Source organism: Salvelinus sp. IW2-2015, linkage group LG8 (assembly GCF_002910315.2).
Source record: "Salvelinus sp. IW2-2015 linkage group LG8, ASM291031v2, whole genome shotgun sequence".
NCBI classification, from domain to species: domain Eukaryota; kingdom Metazoa; phylum Chordata; class Actinopteri; order Salmoniformes; family Salmonidae; genus Salvelinus; species Salvelinus sp. IW2-2015.
The window spans coordinates 40,313,525-40,321,528 of NC_036848.1; the positions used below are offsets into that span (position 1 = coordinate 40,313,525).

An 8,004-nucleotide genomic window follows, 5' to 3' on the forward strand; every position below is an offset into this window, starting at 1 on the left:
TTAGTGTGTGTGTGAGTGTATGCATTAGTATTAGTGTGTGTGTGCATTACACTGCATGTGTATGTCTTCCCCTAGTGACCCTCTGTATATGTAGGAGTGTCTCAGAGTGTGTAAATCAGGAGGAGAAGTGTTCTGTGAAGGATGTGGGTCAGAGGGTAGAGGAGTGTTTACAGTAGAGAACATTCAGTAATAACACAGTCTCAATCATTAGAGAGAAACCAGCCAGCTGGGGAAGCCTTTTAAGGCTGCGCACCGTCAGGGGAGAGAGGGAGGGAGAATCCTCCCAGGAGGGAGTAATGTTTAAGAGGGGTCACAGGTTCCCTCAAATTCTTTTAGGCACTGAGCAAATTTCACGTCTGCTGAGCGCAAACTTGAACATTGTGAAAAMTCTGTGCAACTTCCGGCACACGTTTACTGTGAACGCTGAGGCTTTCCCCGCTTTAAATTACAATTGAACCGTGTTCAAGTAGGCTACTGTGGCTGTTTGATCATAATGTAGGCCTGCCAGAGTGGCCTACCATCAAAAACACAATGGAGAAAACACATCCCATAACATTTTAACATGGAAATAGCTGTTATATCATTCAGCCTACAGTAGCAGCCAATGTGTGGTGTTCAATGTAGGCCTGCATGCAGAGCATGACATTAACCTGTTTATCCCACTTGGTCTTCAGACAAGGAGGTGACTGAAAATGTTGTTGTGTTGTTTGATGCAAGAAACCCCTTTACAAAATAAAATGCATCATTATTGGCTAGCTATTGGCTACTTAGCTTATTCATTAGTGTCTCAAAATAAAACACTGCCCCTTTAAGACAAAAAAAAGCTCTTTACTATTCAAAGATGGCTAGAAATGCACACATTTTGTGCTCTTGTAGGAAGCAACCACCCCCATTGCTGACTACAAATTATCTATAACTGGGCTAATAACTCAGTAACTAGCTAAGGATATTAACAAATGTGCACACGTGGCTACATGCAGCTCTCGCTTTGATCTCAAACAATCTACTCATGACTGCTCATGCTGTAAAAACAGTCCAGTTCAAAGTGAAAGGCACAGATCCAAATATGGTAATGGTCAATTTGCATATAGGCCTACTGCAGCTTTGATTGGTTATGACGCACCAGTCTGCGTAGAGTACAGGCCTGAGACGTGCCTGTCAATGCAATAGAATCCTACTCCGATGCATTCTGCCTAAAACAAATCTCTTGCATAGTTAGTATTGTATACTAAGTCTTGCATCGTTAGTTTTGTTTCAGTATGTTGCATTGAAAGTGGCCAATATTGCGTTGATTCGATCACAATTCCCACAGTAAAGGGAAACGTTGATCGTGTTAACTAACGGGGAAAACTCTACAAAGTTGAGTGAAGTTCAATCTGTTACTTCTCTGCACAGGCTGATATTTCTTCTGCGTGGCAGTCCCTCTAAGCTGCACGGCAGTCCCGTGCACACGCGCAGCTTAGAGGGAATGGTGGTTGAGAGGGCTTAGCAGGGTTGGGGGGGTGGGGGGGGGGTAGACTGAGTGGTGGTGATTGACAGAGAGAGGCTCTCAGGGTATCAGGATACGTAAACACCACAGAAGAAGAAAACATAGAGTGACACATGCAGTCCATCTTTACAGTTAAACACACTCTGTGAGATGAGGTTCTGGGAAGACTCATTTACTCTGTAGAGGGTTGTTTCTAGGGAAATAAACACCTTGATTCACTAGGCTACAAACCTAGTGTGTGCATGTGTGTATGCACCAGGGTTTCCGTTAGGAAAATGGGGCGCCGGTCATTTGAATTTAATTTGAATTTAATTTGAATTTACCGGACATTTGAGAAATCTGCCAGACCCAAATGCATTGGGTGTGTAACCTGATTAGGGCGTCCACCGAAGGTGCTCAGAATGACAGAAATCACATTTAGATGATGGTCATTCATATTAACAGAACATGCAAGTCCAGGATGCAACAATGTGAGGTGCTTCTTACCGAATTCTGATGTGCACTTTGAAGATGTAAGAATAACTGGCCACATTTACTTTTCCTCAGTCAACAAGATGTGTTACGAACAGCAACATCACAAGCCTATGTCAATCTACTATCCTCAATATATATATTTTTTAACCTATTCTATTGGTCAACTTGTCAAGGAATAAATAGCCTGTTCCAAACACTCTGGGAGTTGTGGGACGAAAGATCCCAAATTCATACAACCAGTAAGCCTAGGCTACATAAAAAAAAATAGGCAATGAGTCTGATGCAACAGATCAGAATGTTTAGCTTAAAATGTTGATAACCTATTATTTCTTCATAGCAATGTGCACAAGGCAGTAGGCTACGCGTGAATGTTCATTCCATAATGAACACGGTTGTCAAAAGGGCACTGCACATGCAAGTGGTTTCATGTGACAGAGATGAAAATATCTGTTAGAAATTTAGAAAGAGAGGAGATATAATAGGCTACTTTGAAGCGAGGTAAGACATGCCTCATAATACGTATTAAAACATTCAGGTTTCAAATAATTACGTTTTCAAAATGCATAGCCTACTGCCTCCAGCTCATTGGTGTGTGACGCGCTGATGAAGCCTACCTTCAGTTGCCGTTTGAGGTCCTGCAGCAGCAACTTTTCACTGTCTGACAGATTTACTGTTCAAATGCTCTGTAACTGTATGCTGTATGGTGTGATACACTAGATATACAAAAGTATGTGGACACCCCTTCAAATGAGTGGATTAGGCTATTTCAGCCACACCCGTTGCTGACAGGTGTATAAAATCGAGCACACAGCCATGCAATCTTCATAGACAAACATTGGCAGTAGACTGGCCTTAGTGYACAGCTCAGTGACTTTCAACATGGCACCGTCAAAGCTAGAGCTTCCATGGTCAACTGTAYGTGCTGTTATTGTGTAGTGGATACATCTAGGAGCAACAACGCCTCGACCACGATATGGTAGGCCACACAAGCTCACAGAACGGGACCGCCGAGTTCTGAAGCACGTAGCACGTAAAAATCGCCTGTCCTCGAGCACTCACTACCAAGTTCCAAACTGCCTCTGGAAGCAACGTCAGCACAAMAACTGTTCGTCGGGAGCTTCATAAAATGGGCATCCATGGCCGAGCAGCCGCACACCAGCCTGAGATCACCATGCACAACACAGGAGGTTGGTGGCACCTTAATTGGGGAGGACAGGCTCGTGGTAATGGCTGGAGCGGAATAGGTGGAATGGTATCAATTACATCAAACACATGGTTTCCATGTTTCCATGTGTGATGCCACTCCATTTGCTCCYTTACGGACATTATTATGAGCCGTCCTCCCCTCAGCAGTCTCCACTGATGCGGCAATGCCAAGCGTCGTCTGGAGTGGTGTAAAGCTTGCTGCCAATGGTCTCTGGAGCAGTGGAAACGCATTTTCTGGAGTGATGAATCACGCTTCACCATCTGGCAATCCGGCGGAGGAATCTGGGTTTGGCGGATGCCAGGAGAACGCTACCTGCCCGAATGCATAGTCAACTGTAAAGTTTGGTGTACAACGAATAATGGTCTGGGACTGTTTTTCATGGTTCGGGCTAGGCCCCTTAGTTCCAGTGAAGGGAAATCTTAATGATACAGCATACATTCTAAACAATTCTGTGCTTCCAACTTTGTGGCAACAGCTTGGGGAAGGCCCTTTTGTTTCAGCATGACAATGCCCCCGTGCACAAAGCGAGGTACATAAGGAAATGGTTTGTCGAGATCGGCATGGAAGAACTTGACTGGCCTGTACAGAGCCCTGACCTCAACCCCATCAAACACCTTTGGGATGAATCYGAACGCCAACTGTGAGCCAGGCCTTATCGCCAAACACCAGTACCCGACCTCACTAATGCTTATGGCTAAATGGAAGCAAGTCCCTGCAGCAATGTACCAACATCTAGTAGAAAGCCTTCCTAGAAGAGAGGAGGCTGTTATAGCAGTATAGTGGGGACCAACTCCATATTAATGCCCATGGTTTTGGAATGAGATGTTCAGGTGTCCACATACTTTTTGTCATGTAGTGAAAATAAGATACATAACGAATATACTGTAGCCTACACATGCGCAAATTTAATTCCACAAAATTATGCAAATCTACCAATAGACCAGTCAAATGTATTTACATCAACTGGTAATTCCATAAATGAATAGGCTAAAAGGAATTATTTCGCAATGGGATTTTTTCTTCTTCCCCCTGACAATTGGCCGGCGGCAATTTTACTTAACGGCTTTTCTATTTTTTATAGGCCAAAAGCTGGCTATTACCGGCTAACGGAWACCCTGGTGTGCACGCTTGCGTGTCTGCATTTGAATGTGCGTGATTGTGTGTGGATGTGTGTGCYTGTCACAGTCACACCCAAACTAAATAACACAACAACAACTGGMTCATGAGTACACCAGTCTGCCAAGCGACAACGATTGAAACTACATCACCCTACATCAATAGGCTTTTTGATATCCTAAAGGTAGGGTTGGTTGGTGCACACAGTGTACTATTTCATTCACAATCATTATCTACCTCTGATTGGGAAGCTTAGCTGACTAGTCACACACAAAGCAATAAATCTGCCACTCAAAGAAAGACAAAGATGCCAAGAGAAAGTAGTGCCCTATAAGGATAGCCAATGCTACCACTTTCTCCAATCATTCTGAGACCGGCAGAGATCATAACAATCAACAGCTATTGCCAGTAGAGCCAGAAGCTCCTGGTATTATTCCACTACCAGGGACATACAGACAAAGGTCATGTGTAGCTTGGGGAGACATTTAGTGAGGGTTGAACATCCTTATTTATGTCACACTGATCCGTGCATGTTCTATTTCCCTTGTTCTATTACATTTGGGTCACATTGGAGCACCTAACATTGTAGAAACAAGCATCCATCAACTATGAAAAATCTAAAGATCAACGGTTCCTTTGTAAAATACTGTCAGGGATCCCTGCACAGCTGGAAATCCTCTCCTCTAATCTCCCCTCTCGCTCCCTCTCTTCTTTCCTGTTCCTCGACTCCTTCCCTCCCTCCTGTTTCCCACATGTTCCTCTACCCAGTCCCACACTGTCTTACCTGTCCAGCACATCCCTGTCTCCCCCTGCCCTCCTCCTGTCTCCCCTCTGTATTCCTTTCCAACACACTAACGCACCTCTCCCCATTCTTCCCTCTAGTCCTCCTGTCCTCCTGTCCTGTCCATGTTGCCCCCCCCCCAAGTCCTCTTACCTGTCCAGTCCATCCCAGTCCCAGGAAGCAGGTAGGGTCATGCCTCTGGCTCACACAGAGCTACAGCAGCCTGGAGCCACAACCACATAATGTCCTGGTCTCACCCTTAACCCCTGTCCAACATCTGACCCCACGTCACCCTCTGGTTCACAGCTGGTGAGAATAATTGAAGGTCAGTTGAGGCTGAGAGCTGCTATACATCCACTGGGTGCTGATGTGAAATGTACTTCCATTCAGTAGTATGTTCTTCCCAGAGAGGGGGTCAYTCAAACGGCATGGCAAAGTTGATGATCCTCAGACCAGATGATCACACTAGGAGAACGTGTCGTCTAGAAGCTGGCTGACCTCCAGTGCGACTCCGAAATAATTGTCTTTCTCCTGCAGCACTGTGATCCGTCTACTGTGCTTGGAAATAGAATCCAACAGACTTTTAATTCAACAGAAGATTTGCTCTCTGAACTTGAGACAAACTTGACGCAGTGTGATATTCTAGTCTGTATCTATTACAGGGATTTGCTGTCTTCAGTTCCATAACCTCCAGGCTATGATCTGTGATCCGTCTACTGTGCCTGGAAGTGTTGAGTATCCAGTTTTCCTCAAAACGGTCTTCTCTCTCCAGTATCTGTCTTCTCTCTCCAGGATTCCTTTTAATTCAACAGAAGATTGTCTCTCTGAACTTGAGGCTGTGAAATCTTTCCGCCTGTATCTCCATGAATCCTCCCTCTCTAGCTGCCTGATCCTCAGTGGGAATGGACAACGGATCTACATATCTGCTCTCTGTGAATCTCTGTTCCCACCTCCCTAACACACTTAGTTCTACATGCCTCTCTCTCTCTCTCTCTCTCTCTCTCTCTCTCTCTCTCTCTCTCTCGTTTTGTGGGGGTAAGATATGGTGTGGAATTTTTTAGGGGTAGATGTGAGGCTAGGATTGATTTTGATGGTGGGGGACCTCGCCCGGAGCCGACCCACCGACGTGGTCAAGAGGCCCCACCAGACCCTGCCCTAACTTTCTTTGCTGTGCGCCCGGTGTTCGCACCTTATGCGGTGGGTTATGTCACGTTTCCTGACCTATTCTTGTTTAGTTTTGTGGTTAGGTGGTCAGCGACTGTACGGTTGGGTGGGTCTTCTATGTTGTCTGTTTTGTTGGTTTTTCTGGGTGCCTGGTAGGCTCTATTTAGCAGGCAGTGTTTTGGCGTTCCTCTAATTAAGTAGTCATACTTTAGGTAGCGTTGTCACAGTGTCTACGTTGTGGTGTGATGCGTCTTCCGGTGTCGGTGTTAATGTTTTGCCCATTACGGGGACTTACGTGGTTGTTCAGTTGGTAGTCAGTTGTCCTATTCGTGCGTTCTTCTTTTTTATTAAGTTCGTCGCTATAGGTCTGTTCTACACCGTTTTTTTTTGTCGGTTTTATATTAGTTAACGTTGGTTTTTCGTTTAATAAATATGTTTCAAACTCACTTGCGCCTTGTTCGATCGAACTTCCTCCTTCTGGGTCGTGAGAAGAGAGGCAGAGAGAGGACCGCGGTGATCACCCCCTGAAGTTATGAATACCAAACTTCCAGCATCGTTGCGCTCTCACCATCATGTGTCAGAACAAAACACAGGACCATCATCTGCTGTGTTTGATTATGTTTTTGTTTTTGACTAGTCGTTCCTCATGACGCCAGTTAGAGGATAGCCCATTCACACGTTCCCACCCACCACCCTCTTCATACACCGACGCACATTCACAACAAACACACACACACAACACAACTGACTCATAACAGAGTAGCTACCTGGCCTACCCACATCAGGCCGCGTGTGAAATCCATCGGGAGCTCCATGTACGCTGTTTTGTGTGTTCAGAGCTACATTGTGTGACAGTGGACCACACACCAAAGACAAGCCTACTCTTAACAAAGGGCCTGACCTGAACTCACTTTCGACAGTTGCGTAAAAGCGTGTAACCCAGCGTCGTTTGTGAACCACGGTGTGTGTGTGTGTCCAGTTGGCTCCTGTAGGACTCTCCAGATAGCATGACAGTGGCACAGTGAGGGTGGCACTTTACTTGGCAGGCATACAGGCCTGTGCAGAAGGGACAGGACTAAGATGTCAGCAATTGCTAACTTTCTATTGACAGCTATTGTCACACCTATGGAGTTATATCATAGACATGATGAATACAGTATGTGGACTGACTGAGTTTTGAACCCCCCGCGTTTGTTACAGTGTGTTACAAGGACTGTGCTAGCCGCTGAGCGAAAGGCATTAGTGACCTTTTTCACGCCTCACCCCTAAGTAGGTTTCCTCATGATCATGCAAGGGGTCATGACTTTTTGCATAGTGTTCAATTTTGTGTGCATTCTTCTCTCTCTCTCCACCCACCCCCCCTCTCTCTCTCTCTCCTCTCTCTTCTCCTTCTCTGTCTCGGTCTCTCTCTCTCTTCTCTCTCCTCTCTTCTACTCTCCACATCTCTCTCTCTACTTCTCTCATCTATCTACTGCTCTAGCCTCTTTGCTCTATCCACGTCTGTTCTCTCGTACCAGTTCTCTCTCTCTCTTGTTCGTGTGAGGACAGGTTCCTCACACTATCTCCCCTCCCACCGCCTATGATATATGTACAACCTAACCTCTGTTTTTTTTTCTCTCTCCATTTGTATACTCTCTACCTTTCCTGGAATGCTGTGTTAGTGGCGGCAGCCGTTTGCGCTCAAATTTCACAAACAAACTTCCCCAAACAGGGGGGAGCGCGCTGGGGCAGAGAAAAAGGAGGAGGAGGGATGTTAATAGAAAAGAGAGGGCT

The 8,004-nt window shown here is 45.6% G+C and overlaps 1 protein-coding gene across 1 annotated transcript in view; it reads right to left on the reverse strand.

Annotated features, from left to right (window-relative positions):
• LOC111967917 (inactive rhomboid protein 1-like) overlaps positions 1–8,004 on the reverse strand; it is a 39,903-nt gene that overhangs the window by 30,134 nt on the left and 1,765 nt on the right.